This window comes from Phyllobates terribilis, unplaced genomic scaffold, assembly GCF_046119375.1.
Source record: "Phyllobates terribilis strain yellow unplaced genomic scaffold, ASM4611937v1 Scaffold_11__3_contigs__length_659146591, whole genome shotgun sequence".
Taxonomy (NCBI): Eukaryota; Metazoa; Chordata; class Amphibia; order Anura; family Dendrobatidae; genus Phyllobates; species Phyllobates terribilis.
The window spans coordinates 572,007,420-572,023,852 of NW_027362771.1; the positions used below are offsets into that span (position 1 = coordinate 572,007,420).

A 16,433-nucleotide genomic window follows, 5' to 3' on the forward strand; every position below is an offset into this window, starting at 1 on the left:
GATGCATTATGACTTTTGCAAAAGATTTCCTTTTGTTTCATAGCTTAAGCCTTTTTCACCTACACAGTTTTACACAAAAGTGTCAAGGGACTCAACAAGCCATGTGTCCTGTCTGTCATTAGGGCTCCCATGTTCTTTCTAATCGGAAACAGTTTAGAACTGAATTGGAAAGTTCAGAGTTAGTGACAAAATCTCTTGAGAAAAGGAGGATGCCACGTGTGAGCAAAAAACTCATGATCTTCAAATTATTCAACTGACGTGCCAAAAACCTTGACCATGTAGCGTGTTTCAGCTCTTGTAATGTTGATGTTTTGTATTCAAAGCAAAACACTCTTTTTTTTTTTTTTTTTTTTTTTTTTTTACACCTGTCTTGCTGTTTACTGTACTGCTTACACCATGTGGAGAAAGACTTAGTTAGTATTCCTGGTTGACTGGTTCGATTCCTGCTATGGGAGAGACTTTTTTTTGGGGACTAGTGTCCACATTCCAAAGCCAACACGTGCCTTGCAGACAGAATCAGTTTAGGTTGGAACTGCTCTTTGCAGCCAAAAATGCAGACCACCAGGTTTTTTGGATATTTATTTGCACAAAAGCTTATTTGATGTCATATCTCAAACCATTCATATCTCTCACTTTTAATTCCTGGGTGTTAAGGGACTCAACAAGCCTTTATCCCTGTTTGTCATTGGAGCTCCCCTTCCATCAATTGGTGATGTTTTGCTACTGAATGGAAAAGAGCTGTGACTCTCTAGCCAAGATGGTGGCAAAATCAGTTAAGGAAACATGGTACCAGTGCCCCATGTGAGAATCGAACTCATGACCTTCAGATTACGAGACTGACGCGCTACCTGCTGCGCTAACGAGGCAAAATGCACGTAATAATCTGCGGAAGTTGCTTGTGCAAAGCAGTACACCTCTTTTTTTTCATATTGTAAGTGAGCTGGCAGTACATCTTCTCCCATATGGTCTAGCGGTTAGGATTCCTGGTTTTCACCCAGGCGGCCCGAGTTCGACTACTGGTATGGGAACACATCTTTTTCTGCACCGCTGCCAACATTCAAAAACTGACGCGTGTTTTTTAGTCAAACGTATTTCAAGTAGGATTTGTGTTTTTCAGGCAAAAATGCTGAACGCCCGCGTTTTGGCACTTCATTCTGACCCTTCACACAAGATTCAATTTGGATTCGTAGCTCAACTCATTCTCAACCACCCCTTTTTACACTAAAGTGTCAAGGGACTCAACAACTCATGGGTCCGGTAAGTTATTTGGATTCCCATTTCCTTTCTAATGGAAAAAGTTGTAGAATTGAATGGAAAAGTTCTAAGTTGGTGACAAAATCTCTCGAGAAAAGGAGGGAACAGTGCCCCGTGTGAGGCTCGAACTCACGACCTTCAGATTATGAGACTGACGCGCTACCTACTGCGCTAACGAGGCAAGCTGTACCTGCAGATCTGCAGAAGTTTATTGTGCATAGCAGAAAACTTTTTTTTTTCATAATGTCACTGAGACATTAGTGCATCTTTTCCCATATGGTCTAGCGGTTAGGATTCCTGGCTCTCACCCAGGTGGCCTGGGTTCGACTCCCGGTATGGGAATGCATCTTTATCTTAGCTACTGCCACCATTCAAAGACTGACACGTGTTTTTCAATCAAAAATGTTTCTGGTAGATTTTCACTTTGCAACAAAAATACTTAACATTGGCGATGCATTATGACTTTTGCAAAAGATTTCCTTTTGTTTCATAGCTTAAGCCTTTTTCAACTACACAGTTTTACACAAAAGTGTCAAGGGACTCAACAAGCCATGTGTCCTGTCTGTCATTAGGGCTCCCATGTTCTTTCTAATCAGAAACAGTTTAGAACTGAATTGGAAAGTTCAGAGTTAGTGACAAAATCTCTTGAGAAAAGGAGGATGCCACGTGTGAGCAAAAAACTCATGATCTTCAAATTATTCAACTGACGTGCCAAAAACCTTGACCATGTAGCGTGTTTCAGCTCTTGTAATGTTGATGTTTTGTATTCAAAGCAAAACACTCTTTTTTTTTTTTTTTTTTTTTTTTTTTTACACCTGTCTTGCTGTTTACTGTACTGCTTACACCATGTGGAGAAAGACTTAGTTAGTATTCCTGGTTGACTGGTTCGATTCCTGCTATGGGAGAGACTTTTTTTTGGGGACTAGTGTCCACATTCCAAAGCCAACACGTGCCTTGCAGACAGAATCAGTTTAGGTTGGAACTGCTCTTTGCAGCCAAAAATGCAGACCACCAGGTTTTTTGGATATTTATTTGCACAAAAGCTTATTTGATGTCATATCTCAAACCATTCATATCTCTCACTTTTAATTCCTGGGTGTTAAGGGACTCAACAAGCCTTTATCCCTGTTTGTCATTGGAGCTCCCCTTCCATCAATTGGTGATGTTTTGCTACTGAATGGAAAAGAGCTGTGACTCTCTAGCCAAGATGGTGGCAAAATCAGTTAAGGAAACATGGTACCAGTGCCCCATGTGAGAATCGAACTCATGACCTTCAGATTACGAGACTGACGCGCTACCTGCTGCGCTAACGAGGCAAAATGCACGTAATAATCTGCGGAAGTTGCTTGTGCAAAGCAGTACACCTCTTTTTTTTCATATTGTAAGTGAGCTGGCAGTACATCTTCTCCCATATGGTCTAGCGGTTAGGATTCCTGGTTTTCACCCAGGCGGCCCGAGTTCGACTACTGGTATGGGAACACATCTTTTTCTGCACCGCTGCCAACATTCAAAAACTGACGCGTGTTTTTTAGTCAAACGTATTTCAAGTAGGATTTGTGTTTTTCAGGCAAAAATGCTGAACGCCCGCGTTTTGGCACTTCATTCTGACCCTTCACACAAGATTCAATTTGGATTCGTAGCTCAACTCATTCTCAACCACCCCTTTTTACACTAAAGTGTCAAGGGACTCAACAACTCATGGGTCCGGTAAGTTATTTGGATTCCCATTTCCTTTCTAATGGAAAAAGTTGTAGAATTGAATGGAAAAGTTCTAAGTTGGTGACAAAATCTCTCGAGAAAAGGAGGGAACAGTGCCCCGTGTGAGGCTCAAATTCACGACCTTCAGATTATGAGACTGACGCGCTACCTACTGCGCTAACGAGGCAAGCTGTACCTGCAGATCTGCAGAAGTTTATTGTGCATAGCAGAAAACTTTTTTTTTTCATAATGTCACTGAGACATTAGTGCATCTTTTCCCATATGGTCTAGCGGTTAGGATTCCTGGCTCTCACCCAGGTGGCCTGGGTTCGACTCCCGGTATGGGAATGCATCTTTATCTTAGCTACTGCCACCATTCAAAGACTGACACGTGTTTTTCAATCAAAAATGTTTCTGGTAGATTTTCACTTTGCAACAAAAATACTTAACATTGGCGATGCATTATGACTTTTGCAAAAGATTTCCTTTTGTTTCATAGCTTAAGCCTTTTTCACCTACACAGTTTTACACAAAAGTGTCAAGGGACTCAACAAGCCATGTGTCCTGTCTGTCATTAGGGCTCCCATGTTCTTTCTAATCGGAAACAGTTTAGAACTGAATTGGAAAGTTCAGAGTTAGTGACAAAATCTCTTGAGAAAAGGAGGATGCCACGTGTGAGCAAAAAACTCATGATCTTCAAATTATTCAACTGACGTGCCAAAAACCTTGACCATGTAGCGTGTTTCAGCTCTTGTAATGTTGATGTTTTGTATTCAAAGCAAAACACTCTTTTTTTTTTTTTTTTTTTTTTTTTTTACACCTGTCTTGCTGTTTACTGTACTGCTTACACCATGTGGAGAAAGACTTAGTTAGTATTCCTGGTTGACTGGTTCGATTCCTGCTATGGGAGAGACTTTTTTTTGGGGACTAGTGTCCACATTCCAAAGCCAACACGTGCCTTGCAGACAGAATCAGTTTAGGTTGGAACTGCTCTTTGCAGCCAAAAATGCAGACCACCAGGTTTTTTGGATATTTATTTGCACAAAAGCTTATTTGATGTCATATCTCAAACCATTCATATCTCTCACTTTTAATTCCTGGGTGTTAAGGGACTCAACAAGCCTTTATCCCTGTTTGTCATTGGAGCTCCCCTTCCATCAATTGGTGATGTTTTGCTACTGAATGGAAAAGAGCTGTGACTCTCTAGCCAAGATGGTGGCAAAATCAGTTAAGGAAACATGGTACCAGTGCCCCATGTGAGAATCGAACTCATGACCTTCAGATTACGAGACTGACGCGCTACCTGCTGCGCTAACGAGGCAAAATGCACGTAATAATCTGCGGAAGTTGCTTGTGCAAAGCAGTACACCTCTTTTTTTTCATATTGTAAGTGAGCTGGCAGTACATCTTCTCCCATATGGTCTAGCGGTTAGGATTCCTGGTTTTCACCCAGGCGGCCCGAGTTCGACTACTGGTATGGGAACACATCTTTTTCTGCACCGCTGCCAACATTCAAAAACTGACGCGTGTTTTTTAGTCAAACGTATTTCAAGTAGGATTTGTTTTTTTCAGGCAAAAATGCTGAACGCCCGCGTTTTGGCACTTCATTCTGACCCTTCACACAAGATTCAATTTGGATTCGTAGCTCAACTCATTCTCAACCACCCCTTTTTACACTAAAGTGTCAAGGGACTCAACAACTCATGGGTCCGGTAAGTTATTTGGATTCCCATTTCCTTTCTAATGGAAAAAGTTGTAGAATTGAATGGAAAAGTTCTAAGTTGGTGACAAAATCTCTCGAGAAAAGGAGGGAACAGTGCCCCGTGTGAGGCTCAAATTCACGACCTTCAGATTATGAGACTGACGCGCTACCTACTGCGCTAACGAGGCAAGCTGTACCTGCAGATCTGCAGAAGTTTATTGTGCATAGCAGAAAACTTTTTTTTTTCATAATGTCACTGAGACATTAGTGCATCTTTTCCCATATGGTCTAGCGGTTAGGATTCCTGGCTCTCACCCAGGTGGCCTGGGTTCGACTCCCGGTATGGGAATGCATCTTTATCTTAGCTACTGCCACCATTCAAAGACTGACACGTGTTTTTCAATCAAAAATGTTTCTGGTAGATTTTCACTTTGCAACAAAAATACTTAACATTGGCGATGCATTATGACTTTTGCAAAAGATTTCCTTTTGTTTCATAGCTTAAGCCTTTTTCACCTACACAGTTTTACACAAAAGTGTCAAGGGACTCAACAAGCCATGTGTCCTGTCTGTCATTAGGGCTCCCATGTTCTTTCTAATCGGAAACAGTTTAGAACTGAATTGGAAAGTTCAGAGTTAGTGACAAAATCTCTTGAGAAAAGGAGGATGCCACGTGTGAGCAAAAAACTCATGATCTTCAAATTATTCAACTGACGTGCCAAAAACCTTGACCATGTAGCGTGTTTCAGCTCTTGTAATGTTGATGTTTTGTATTCAAAGCAAAACACTCTTTTTTTTTTTTTTTTTTTTTTTTTTTTACACCTGTCTTGCTGTTTACTGTACTGCTTACACCATGTGGAGAAAGACTTAGTTAGTATTCCTGGTTGACTGGTTCGATTCCTGCTATGGGAGAGACTTTTTTTTGGGGACTAGTGTCCACATTCCAAAGCCAACACGTGCCTTGCAGACAGAATCAGTTTAGGTTGGAACTGCTCTTTGCAGCCAAAAATGCAGACCACCAGGTTTTTTGGATATTTATTTGCGCAAAAGCTTATTTGATGTCATATCTCAAACCATTCATATCTCTCACTTTTAATTCCTGGGTGTTAAGGGACTCAACAAGCCTTTATCCCTGTTTGTCATTGGAGCTCCCCTTCCATCAATTGGTGATGTTTTGCTACTGAATGGAAAAGAGCTGTGACTCTCTAGCCAAGATGGTGGCAAAATCAGTTAAGGAAACATGGTACCAGTGCCCCATGTGAGAATCGAACTCATGACCTTCAGATTACGAGACTGACGCGCTACCTGCTGCGCTAACGAGGCAAAATGCACGTAATAATCTGCGGAAGTTGCTTGTGCAAAGCAGTACACCTCTTTTTTTTCATATTGTAAGTGAGCTGGCAGTACATCTTCTCCCATATGGTCTAGCGGTTAGGATTCCTGGTTTTCACCCAGGCGGCCCGAGTTCGACTACTGGTATGGGAACACATCTTTTTCTGCACCGCTGCCAACATTCAAAAACTGACGCGTGTTTTTTAGTCAAACGTATTTCAAGTAGGATTTGTTTTTTTCAGGCAAAAATGCTGAACGCCCGCGTTTTGGCACTTCATTCTGACCCTTCACACAAGATTCAATTTGGATTCGTAGCTCAACTCATTCTCAACCACCCCTTTTTACACTAAAGTGTCAAGGGACTCAACAACTCATGGGTCCGGTAAGTTATTTGGATTCCCATTTCCTTTCTAATGGAAAAAGTTGTAGAATTGAATGGAAAAGTTCTAAGTTGGTGACAAAATCTCTCGAGAAAAGGAGGGAACAGTGCCCCGTGTGAGGCTCAAATTCACGACCTTCAGATTATGAGACTGACGCGCTACCTACTGCGCTAACGAGGCAAGCTGTACCTGCAGATCTGCAGAAGTTTATTGTGCATAGCAGAAAACTTTTTTTTTTCATAATGTCACTGAGACATTAGTGCATCTTTTCCCATATGGTCTAGCGGTTAGGATTCCTGGCTCTCACCCAGGTGGCCTGGGTTCGACTCCCGGTATGGGAATGCATCTTTATCTTAGCTACTGCCACCATTCAAAGACTGACACGTGTTTTTCAATCAAAAATGTTTCTGGTAGATTTTCACTTTGCAACAAAAATACTTAACATTGGCGATGCATTATGACTTTTGCAAAAGATTTCCTTTTGTTTCATAGCTTAAGCCTTTTTCACCTACACAGTTTTACACAAAAGTGTCAAGGGACTCAACAAGCCATGTGTCCTGTCTGTCATTAGGGCTCCCATGTTCTTTCTAATCGGAAACAGTTTAGAACTGAATTGGAAAGTTCAGAGTTAGTGACAAAATCTCTTGAGAAAAGGAGGATGCCACGTGTGAGCAAAAAACTCATGATCTTCAAATTATTCAACTGACGTGCCAAAAACCTTGACCATGTAGCGTGTTTCAGCTCTTGTAATGTTGATGTTTTGTATTCAAAGCAAAACACTCTTTTTTTTTTTTTTTTTTTTTTTTTTTTACACCTGTCTTGCTGTTTACTGTACTGCTTACACCATGTGGAGAAAGACTTAGTTAGTATTCCTGGTTGACTGGTTCGATTCCTGCTATGGGAGAGACTTTTTTTTGGGGACTAGTGTCCACATTCCAAAGCCAACACGTGCCTTGCAGACAGAATCAGTTTAGGTTGGAACTGCTCTTTGCAGCCAAAAATGCAGACCACCAGGTTTTTTGGATATTTATTTGCGCAAAAGCTTATTTGATGTCATATCTCAAACCATTCATATCTCTCACTTTTAATTCCTGGGTGTTAAGGGACTCAACAAGCCTTTATCCCTGTTTGTCATTGGAGCTCCCCTTCCATCAATTGGTGATGTTTTGCTACTGAATGGAAAAGAGCTGTGACTCTCTAGCCAAGATGGTGGCAAAATCAGTTAAGGAAACATGGTACCAGTGCCCCATGTGAGAATCGAACTCATGACCTTCAGATTACGAGACTGACGCGCTACCTGCTGCGCTAACGAGGCAAAATGCACGTAATAATCTGCGGAAGTTGCTTGTGCAAAGCAGTACACCTCTTTTTTTTCATATTGTAAGTGAGCTGGCAGTACATCTTCTCCCATATGGTCTAGCGGTTAGGATTCCTGGTTTTCACCCAGGCGGCCCGAGTTCGACTACTGGTATGGGAACACATCTTTTTCTGCACCGCTGCCAACATTCAAAAACTGACGCGTGTTTTTTAGTCAAACGTATTTCAAGTAGGATTTGTGTTTTTCAGGCAAAAATGCTGAACGCCCGCGTTTTGGCACTTCATTCTGACCCTTCACACAAGATTCAATTTGGATTCGTAGCTCAACTCATTCTCAACCACCCCTTTTTACACTAAAGTGTCAAGGGACTCAACAACTCATGGGTCCGGTAAGTTATTTGGATTCCCATTTCCTTTCTAATGGAAAAAGTTGTAGAATTGAATGGAAAAGTTCTAAGTTGGTGACAAAATCTCTCGAGAAAAGGAGGGAACAGTGCCCCGTGTGAGGCTCGAACTCACGACCTTCAGATTATGAGACTGACGCGCTACCTACTGCGCTAACGAGGCAAGCTGTACCTGCAGATCTGCAGAAGTTTATTGTGCATAGCAGAAAACTTTTTTTTTTCATAATGTCACTGAGACATTAGTGCATCTTTTCCCATATGGTCTAGCGGTTAGGATTCCTGGCTCTCACCCAGGTGGCCTGGGTTCGACTCCCGGTATGGGAATGCATCTTTATCTTAGCTACTGCCACCATTCAAAGACTGACACGTGTTTTTCAATCAAAAATGTTTCTGGTAGATTTTCACTTTGCAACAAAAATACTTAACATTGGCGATGCATTATGACTTTTGCAAAAGATTTCCTTTTGTTTCATAGCTTAAGCCTTTTTCAACTACACAGTTTTACACAAAAGTGTCAAGGGACTCAACAAGCCATGTGTCCTGTCTGTCATTAGGGCTCCCATGTTCTTTCTAATCAGAAACAGTTTAGAACTGAATTGGAAAGTTCAGAGTTAGTGACAAAATCTCTTGAGAAAAGGAGGATGCCACGTGTGAGCAAAAAACTCATGATCTTCAAATTATTCAACTGACGTGCCAAAAACCTTGACCATGTAGCGTGTTTCAGCTCTTGTAATGTTGATGTTTTGTATTCAAAGCAAAACACTCTTTTTTTTTTTTTTTTTTTTTTTTTTTTACACCTGTCTTGCTGTTTACTGTACTGCTTACACCATGTGGAGAAAGACTTAGTTAGTATTCCTGGTTGACTGGTTCGATTCCTGCTATGGGAGAGACTTTTTTTTGGGGACTAGTGTCCACATTCCAAAGCCAACACGTGCCTTGCAGACAGAATCAGTTTAGGTTGGAACTGCTCTTTGCAGCCAAAAATGCAGACCACCAGGTTTTTTGGATATTTATTTGCACAAAAGCTTATTTGATGTCATATCTCAAACCATTCATATCTCTCACTTTTAATTCCTGGGTGTTAAGGGACTCAACAAGCCTTTATCCCTGTTTGTCATTGGAGCTCCCCTTCCATCAATTGGTGATGTTTTGCTACTGAATGGAAAAGAGCTGTGACTCTCTAGCCAAGATGGTGGCAAAATCAGTTAAGGAAACATGGTACCAGTGCCCCATGTGAGAATCGAACTCATGACCTTCAGATTACGAGACTGACGCGCTACCTGCTGCGCTAACGAGGCAAAATGCACGTAATAATCTGCGGAAGTTGCTTGTGCAAAGCAGTACACCTCTTTTTTTTCATATTGTAAGTGAGCTGGCAGTACATCTTCTCCCATATGGTCTAGCGGTTAGGATTCCTGGTTTTCACCCAGGCGGCCCGAGTTCGACTACTGGTATGGGAACACATCTTTTTCTGCACCGCTGCCAACATTCAAAAACTGACGCGTGTTTTTTAGTCAAACGTATTTCAAGTAGGATTTGTGTTTTTCAGGCAAAAATGCTGAACGCCCGCGTTTTGGCACTTCATTCTGACCCTTCACACAAGATTCAATTTGGATTCGTAGCTCAACTCATTCTCAACCACCCCTTTTTACACTAAAGTGTCAAGGGACTCAACAACTCATGGGTCCGGTAAGTTATTTGGATTCCCATTTCCTTTCTAATGGAAAAAGTTGTAGAATTGAATGGAAAAGTTCTAAGTTGGTGACAAAATCTCTCGAGAAAAGGAGGGAACAGTGCCCCGTGTGAGGCTCAAATTCACGACCTTCAGATTATGAGACTGACGCGCTACCTACTGCGCTAACGAGGCAAGCTGTACCTGCAGATCTGCAGAAGTTTATTGTGCATAGCAGAAAACTTTTTTTTTTCATAATGTCACTGAGACATTAGTGCATCTTTTCCCATATGGTCTAGCGGTTAGGATTCCTGGCTCTCACCCAGGTGGCCTGGGTTCGACTCCCGGTATGGGAATGCATCTTTATCTTAGCTACTGCCACCATTCAAAGACTGACACGTGTTTTTCAATCAAAAATGTTTCTGGTAGATTTTCACTTTGCAACAAAAATACTTAACATTGGCGATGCATTATGACTTTTGCAAAAGATTTCCTTTTGTTTCATAGCTTAAGCCTTTTTCACCTACACAGTTTTACACAAAAGTGTCAAGGGACTCAACAAGCCATGTGTCCTGTCTGTCATTAGGGCTCCCATGTTCTTTCTAATCGGAAACAGTTTAGAACTGAATTGGAAAGTTCAGAGTTAGTGACAAAATCTCTTGAGAAAAGGAGGATGCCACGTGTGAGCAAAAAACTCATGATCTTCAAATTATTCAACTGACGTGCCAAAAACCTTGACCATGTAGCGTGTTTCAGCTCTTGTAATGTTGATGTTTTGTATTCAAAGCAAAACACTCTTTTTTTTTTTTTTTTTTTTTTTTTTTTACACCTGTCTTGCTGTTTACTGTACTGCTTACACCATGTGGAGAAAGACTTAGTTAGTATTCCTGGTTGACTGGTTCGATTCCTGCTATGGGAGAGACTTTTTTTTGGGGACTAGTGTCCACATTCCAAAGCCAACACGTGCCTTGCAGACAGAATCAGTTTAGGTTGGAACTGCTCTTTGCAGCCAAAAATGCAGACCACCAGGTTTTTTGGATATTTATTTGCACAAAAGCTTATTTGATGTCATATCTCAAACCATTCATATCTCTCACTTTTAATTCCTGGGTGTTAAGGGACTCAACAAGCCTTTATCCCTGTTTGTCATTGGAGCTCCCCTTCCATCAATTGGTGATGTTTTGCTACTGAATGGAAAAGAGCTGTGACTCTCTAGCCAAGATGGTGGCAAAATCAGTTAAGGAAACATGGTACCAGTGCCCCATGTGAGAATCGAACTCATGACCTTCAGATTACGAGACTGACGCGCTACCTGCTGCGCTAACGAGGCAAAATGCACGTAATAATCTGCGGAAGTTGCTTGTGCAAAGCAGTACACCTCTTTTTTTTCATATTGTAAGTGAGCTGGCAGTACATCTTCTCCCATATGGTCTAGCGGTTAGGATTCCTGGTTTTCACCCAGGCGGCCCGAGTTCGACTACTGGTATGGGAACACATCTTTTTCTGCACCGCTGCCAACATTCAAAAACTGACGCGTGTTTTTTAGTCAAACGTATTTCAAGTAGGATTTGTTTTTTTCAGGCAAAAATGCTGAACGCCCGCGTTTTGGCACTTCATTCTGACCCTTCACACAAGATTCAATTTGGATTCGTAGCTCAACTCATTCTCAACCACCCCTTTTTACACTAAAGTGTCAAGGGACTCAACAACTCATGGGTCCGGTAAGTTATTTGGATTCCCATTTCCTTTCTAATGGAAAAAGTTGTAGAATTGAATGGAAAAGTTCTAAGTTGGTGACAAAATCTCTCGAGAAAAGGAGGGAACAGTGCCCCGTGTGAGGCTCAAATTCACGACCTTCAGATTATGAGACTGACGCGCTACCTACTGCGCTAACGAGGCAAGCTGTACCTGCAGATCTGCAGAAGTTTATTGTGCATAGCAGAAAACTTTTTTTTTTCATAATGTCACTGAGACATTAGTGCATCTTTTCCCATATGGTCTAGCGGTTAGGATTCCTGGCTCTCACCCAGGTGGCCTGGGTTCGACTCCCGGTATGGGAATGCATCTTTATCTTAGCTACTGCCACCATTCAAAGACTGACACGTGTTTTTCAATCAAAAATGTTTCTGGTAGATTTTCACTTTGCAACAAAAATACTTAACATTGGCGATGCATTATGACTTTTGCAAAAGATTTCCTTTTGTTTCATAGCTTAAGCCTTTTTCACCTACACAGTTTTACACAAAAGTGTCAAGGGACTCAACAAGCCATGTGTCCTGTCTGTCATTAGGGCTCCCATGTTCTTTCTAATCGGAAACAGTTTAGAACTGAATTGGAAAGTTCAGAGTTAGTGACAAAATCTCTTGAGAAAAGGAGGATGCCACGTGTGAGCAAAAAACTCATGATCTTCAAATTATTCAACTGACGTGCCAAAAACCTTGACCATGTAGCGTGTTTCAGCTCTTGTAATGTTGATGTTTTGTATTCAAAGCAAAACACTCTTTTTTTTTTTTTTTTTTTTTTTTTTTTTACACCTGTCTTGCTGTTTACTGTACTGCTTACACCATGTGGAGAAAGACTTAGTTAGTATTCCTGGTTGACTGGTTCGATTCCTGCTATGGGAGAGACTTTTTTTTGGGGACTAGTGTCCACATTCCAAAGCCAACACGTGCCTTGCAGACAGAATCAGTTTAGGTTGGAACTGCTCTTTGCAGCCAAAAATGCAGACCACCAGGTTTTTTGGATATTTATTTGCACAAAAGCTTATTTGATGTCATATCTCAAACCATTCATATCTCTCACTTTTAATTCCTGGGTGTTAAGGGACTCAACAAGCCTTTATCCCTGTTTGTCATTGGAGCTCCCCTTCCATCAATTGGTGATGTTTTGCTACTGAATGGAAAAGAGCTGTGACTCTCTAGCCAAGATGGTGGCAAAATCAGTTAAGGAAACATGGTACCAGTGCCCCATGTGAGAATCGAACTCATGACCTTCAGATTACGAGACTGACGCGCTACCTGCTGCGCTAACGAGGCAAAATGCACGTAATAATCTGCGGAAGTTGCTTGTGCAAAGCAGTACACCTCTTTTTTTTCATATTGTAAGTGAGCTGGCAGTACATCTTCTCCCATATGGTCTAGCGGTTAGGATTCCTGGTTTTCACCCAGGCGGCCCGAGTTCGACTACTGGTATGGGAACACATCCTTTTCTGCACCGCTGCCAACATTCAAAAACTGACGCGTGTTTTTTAGTCAAACGTATTTCAAGTAGGATTTGTTTTTTTCAGGCAAAAATGCTGAACGCCCGCGTTTTGGCACTTCATTCTGACCCTTCACACAAGATTCAATTTGGATTCGTAGCTCAACTCATTCTCAACCACCCCTTTTTACACTAAAGTGTCAAGGGACTCAACAACTCATGGGTCCGGTAAGTTATTTGGATTCCCATTTCCTTTCTAATGGAAAAAGTTGTAGAATTGAATGGAAAAGTTCTAAGTTGGTGACAAAATCTCTCGAGAAAAGGAGGGAACAGTGCCCCGTGTGAGGCTCGAACTCACGACCTTCAGATTATGAGACTGACGCGCTACCTACTGCGCTAACGAGGCAAGCTGTACCTGCAGATCTGCAAAAGTTTATTGTGCATAGCAGAAAACTTTTTTTTTTCATAATGTCACTGAGACATTAGTGCATCTTTTCCCATATGGTCTAGCGGTTAGGATTCCTGGCTCTCACCCAGGTGGCCTGGGTTCGACTCCCGGTATGGGAATGCATCTTTATCTTAGCTACTGCCACCATTCAAAGACTGACACGTGTTTTTCAATCAAAAATGTTTCTGGTAGATTTTCACTTTGCAACAAAAATACTTAACATTGGCGATGCATTATGACTTTTGCAAAAGATTTCCTTTTGTTTCATAGCTTAAGCCTTTTTCAACTACACAGTTTTACACAAAAGTGTCAAGGGACTCAACAAGCCATGTGTCCTGTCTGTCATTAGGGCTCCCATGTTCTTTCTAATCGGAAACAGTTTAGAACTGAATTGGAAAGTTCAGAGTTAGTGACAAAATCTCTTGAGAAAAGGAGGATGCCACGTGTGAGCAAAAAACTCATGATCTTCAAATTATTCAACTGACGTGCCAAAAACCTTGACCATGTAGCGTGTTTCAGCTCTTGTAATGTTGATGTTTTGTATTCAAAGCAAAACACTCTTTTTTTTTTTTTTTTTTTTTTTTTTTTACACCTGTCTTGCTGTTTACTGTACTGCTTACACCATGTGGAGAAAGACTTAGTTAGTATTCCTGGTTGACTGGTTCGATTCCTGCTATGGGAGAGACTTTTTTTTGGGGACTAGTGTCCACATTCCAAAGCCAACACGTGCCTTGCAGACAGAATCAGTTTAGGTTGGAACTGCTCTTTGCAGCCAAAAATGCAGACCACCAGGTTTTTTGGATATTTATTTGCACAAAAGCTTATTTGATGTCATATCTCAAACCATTCATATCTCTCACTTTTAATTCCTGGGTGTTAAGGGACTCAACAAGCCTTTATCCCTGTTTGTCATTGGAGCTCCCCTTCCATCAATTGGTGATGTTTTGCTACTGAATGGAAAAGAGCTGTGACTCTCTAGCCAAGATGGTGGCAAAATCAGTTAAGGAAACATGGTACCAGTGCCCCATGTGAGAATCGAACTCATGACCTTCAGATTACGAGACTGACGCGCTACCTGCTGCGCTAACGAGGCAAAATGCACGTAATAATCTGCGGAAGTTGCTTGTGCAAAGCAGTACACCTCTTTTTTTTCATATTGTAAGTGAGCTGGCAGTACATCTTCTCCCATATGGTCTAGCGGTTAGGATTCCTGGTTTTCACCCAGGCGGCCCGAGTTCGACTACTGGTATGGGAACACATCTTTTTCTGCACCGCTGCCAACATTCAAAAACTGACGCGTGTTTTTTAGTCAAACGTATTTCAAGTAGGATTTGTTTTTTTCAGGCAAAAATGCTGAACGCCCGCGTTTTGGCACTTCATTCTGACCCTTCACACAAGATTCAATTTGGATTCGTAGCTCAACTCATTCTCAACCACCCCTTTTTACACTAAAGTGTCAAGGGACTCAACAACTCATGGGTCCGGTAAGTTATTTGGATTCCCATTTCCTTTCTAATGGAAAAAGTTGTAGAATTGAATGGAAAAGTTCTAAGTTGGTGACAAAATCTCTCGAGAAAAGGAGGGAACAGTGCCCCGTGTGAGGCTCAAATTCACGACCTTCAGATTATGAGACTGACGCGCTACCTACTGCGCTAACGAGGCAAGCTGTACCTGCAGATCTGCAGAAGTTTATTGTGCATAGCAGAAAACTTTTTTTTTTCATAATGTCACTGAGACATTAGTGCATCTTTTCCCATATGGTCTAGCGGTTAGGATTCCTGGCTCTCACCCAGGTGGCCTGGGTTCGACTCCCGGTATGGGAATGCATCTTTATCTTAGCTACTGCCACCATTCAAAGACTGACACGTGTTTTTCAATCAAAAATGTTTCTGGTAGATTTTCACTTTGCAACAAAAATACTTAACATTGGCGATGCATTATGACTTTTGCAAAAGATTTCCTTTTGTTTCATAGCTTAAGCCTTTTTCACCTACACAGTTTTACACAAAAGTGTCAAGGGACTCAACAAGCCATGTGTCCTGTCTGTCATTAGGGCTCCCATGTTCTTTCTAATCGGAAACAGTTTAGAACTGAATTGGAAAGTTCAGAGTTAGTGACAAAATCTCTTGAGAAAAGGAGGATGCCACGTGTGAGCAAAAAACTCATGATCTTCAAATTATTCAACTGACGTGCCAAAAACCTTGACCATGTAGCGTGTTTCAGCTCTTGTAATGTTGATGTTTTGTATTCAAAGCAAAACACTCTTTTTTTTTTTTTTTTTTTTTTTTTTTTACACCTGTCTTGCTGTTTACTGTACTGCTTACACCATGTGGAGAAAGACTTAGTTAGTATTCCTGGTTGACTGGTTCGATTCCTGCTATGGGAGAGACTTTTTTTTGGGGACTAGTGTCCACATTCCAAAGCCAACACGTGCCTTGCAGACAGAATCAGTTTAGGTTGGAACTGCTCTTTGCAGCCAAAAATGCAGACCACCAGGTTTTTTGGATATTTATTTGCACAAAAGCTTATTTGATGTCATATCTCAAACCATTCATATCTCTCACTTTTAATTCCTGGGTGTTAAGGGACTCAACAAGCCTTTATCCCTGTTTGTCATTGGAGCTCCCCTTCCATCAATTGGTGATGTTTTGCTACTGAATGGAAAAGAGCTGTGACTCTCTAGCCAAGATGGTGGCAAAATCAGTTAAGGAAACATGGTACCAGTGCCCCATGTGAGAATCGAACTCATGACCTTCAGATTACGAGACTGACGCGCTACCTGCTGCGCTAACGAGGCAAAATGCACGTAATAATCTGCGGAAGTTGCTTGTGCAAAGCAGTACACCTCTTTTTTTTCATATTGTAAGTGAGCTGGCAGTACATCTTCTCCCATATGGTCTAGCGGTTAGGATTCCTGGTTTTCACCCAGGCGGCCCGAGTTCGACTACTGGTATGGGAACACATCCTTTTCTGCACCGCTGCCAACATTCAAAAACTGACGCGTGTTTTTTAGTCAAACGTATTTCAA

General features: G+C 41.5%; 3 non-coding genes across 3 annotated transcripts; all 3 read right to left on the minus strand.

Moving 5' to 3' along the window:
- Positions 1 to 1,362: 1,362 nt before the first annotated feature.
- Positions 1,363 to 1,435, minus strand: TRNAM-CAU (transfer RNA methionine (anticodon CAU)). Its single transcript has one exon. It is a non-coding gene; the product is annotated as a tRNA-Met (tRNA).
- A 6,742-nt stretch (positions 1,436 to 8,177) lies between these two features.
- TRNAM-CAU (transfer RNA methionine (anticodon CAU)) lies at positions 8,178 to 8,250 on the minus strand. Its single transcript has one exon. It is a non-coding gene; the product is annotated as a tRNA-Met (tRNA).
- Positions 8,251 to 13,290: 5,040 nt separating this feature from the next.
- On the minus strand, positions 13,291 to 13,363 carry TRNAM-CAU (transfer RNA methionine (anticodon CAU)). Its single transcript has one exon. It is a non-coding gene; the product is annotated as a tRNA-Met (tRNA).
- Between the last annotated feature and the right edge of the window lie 3,070 nt (positions 13,364 to 16,433).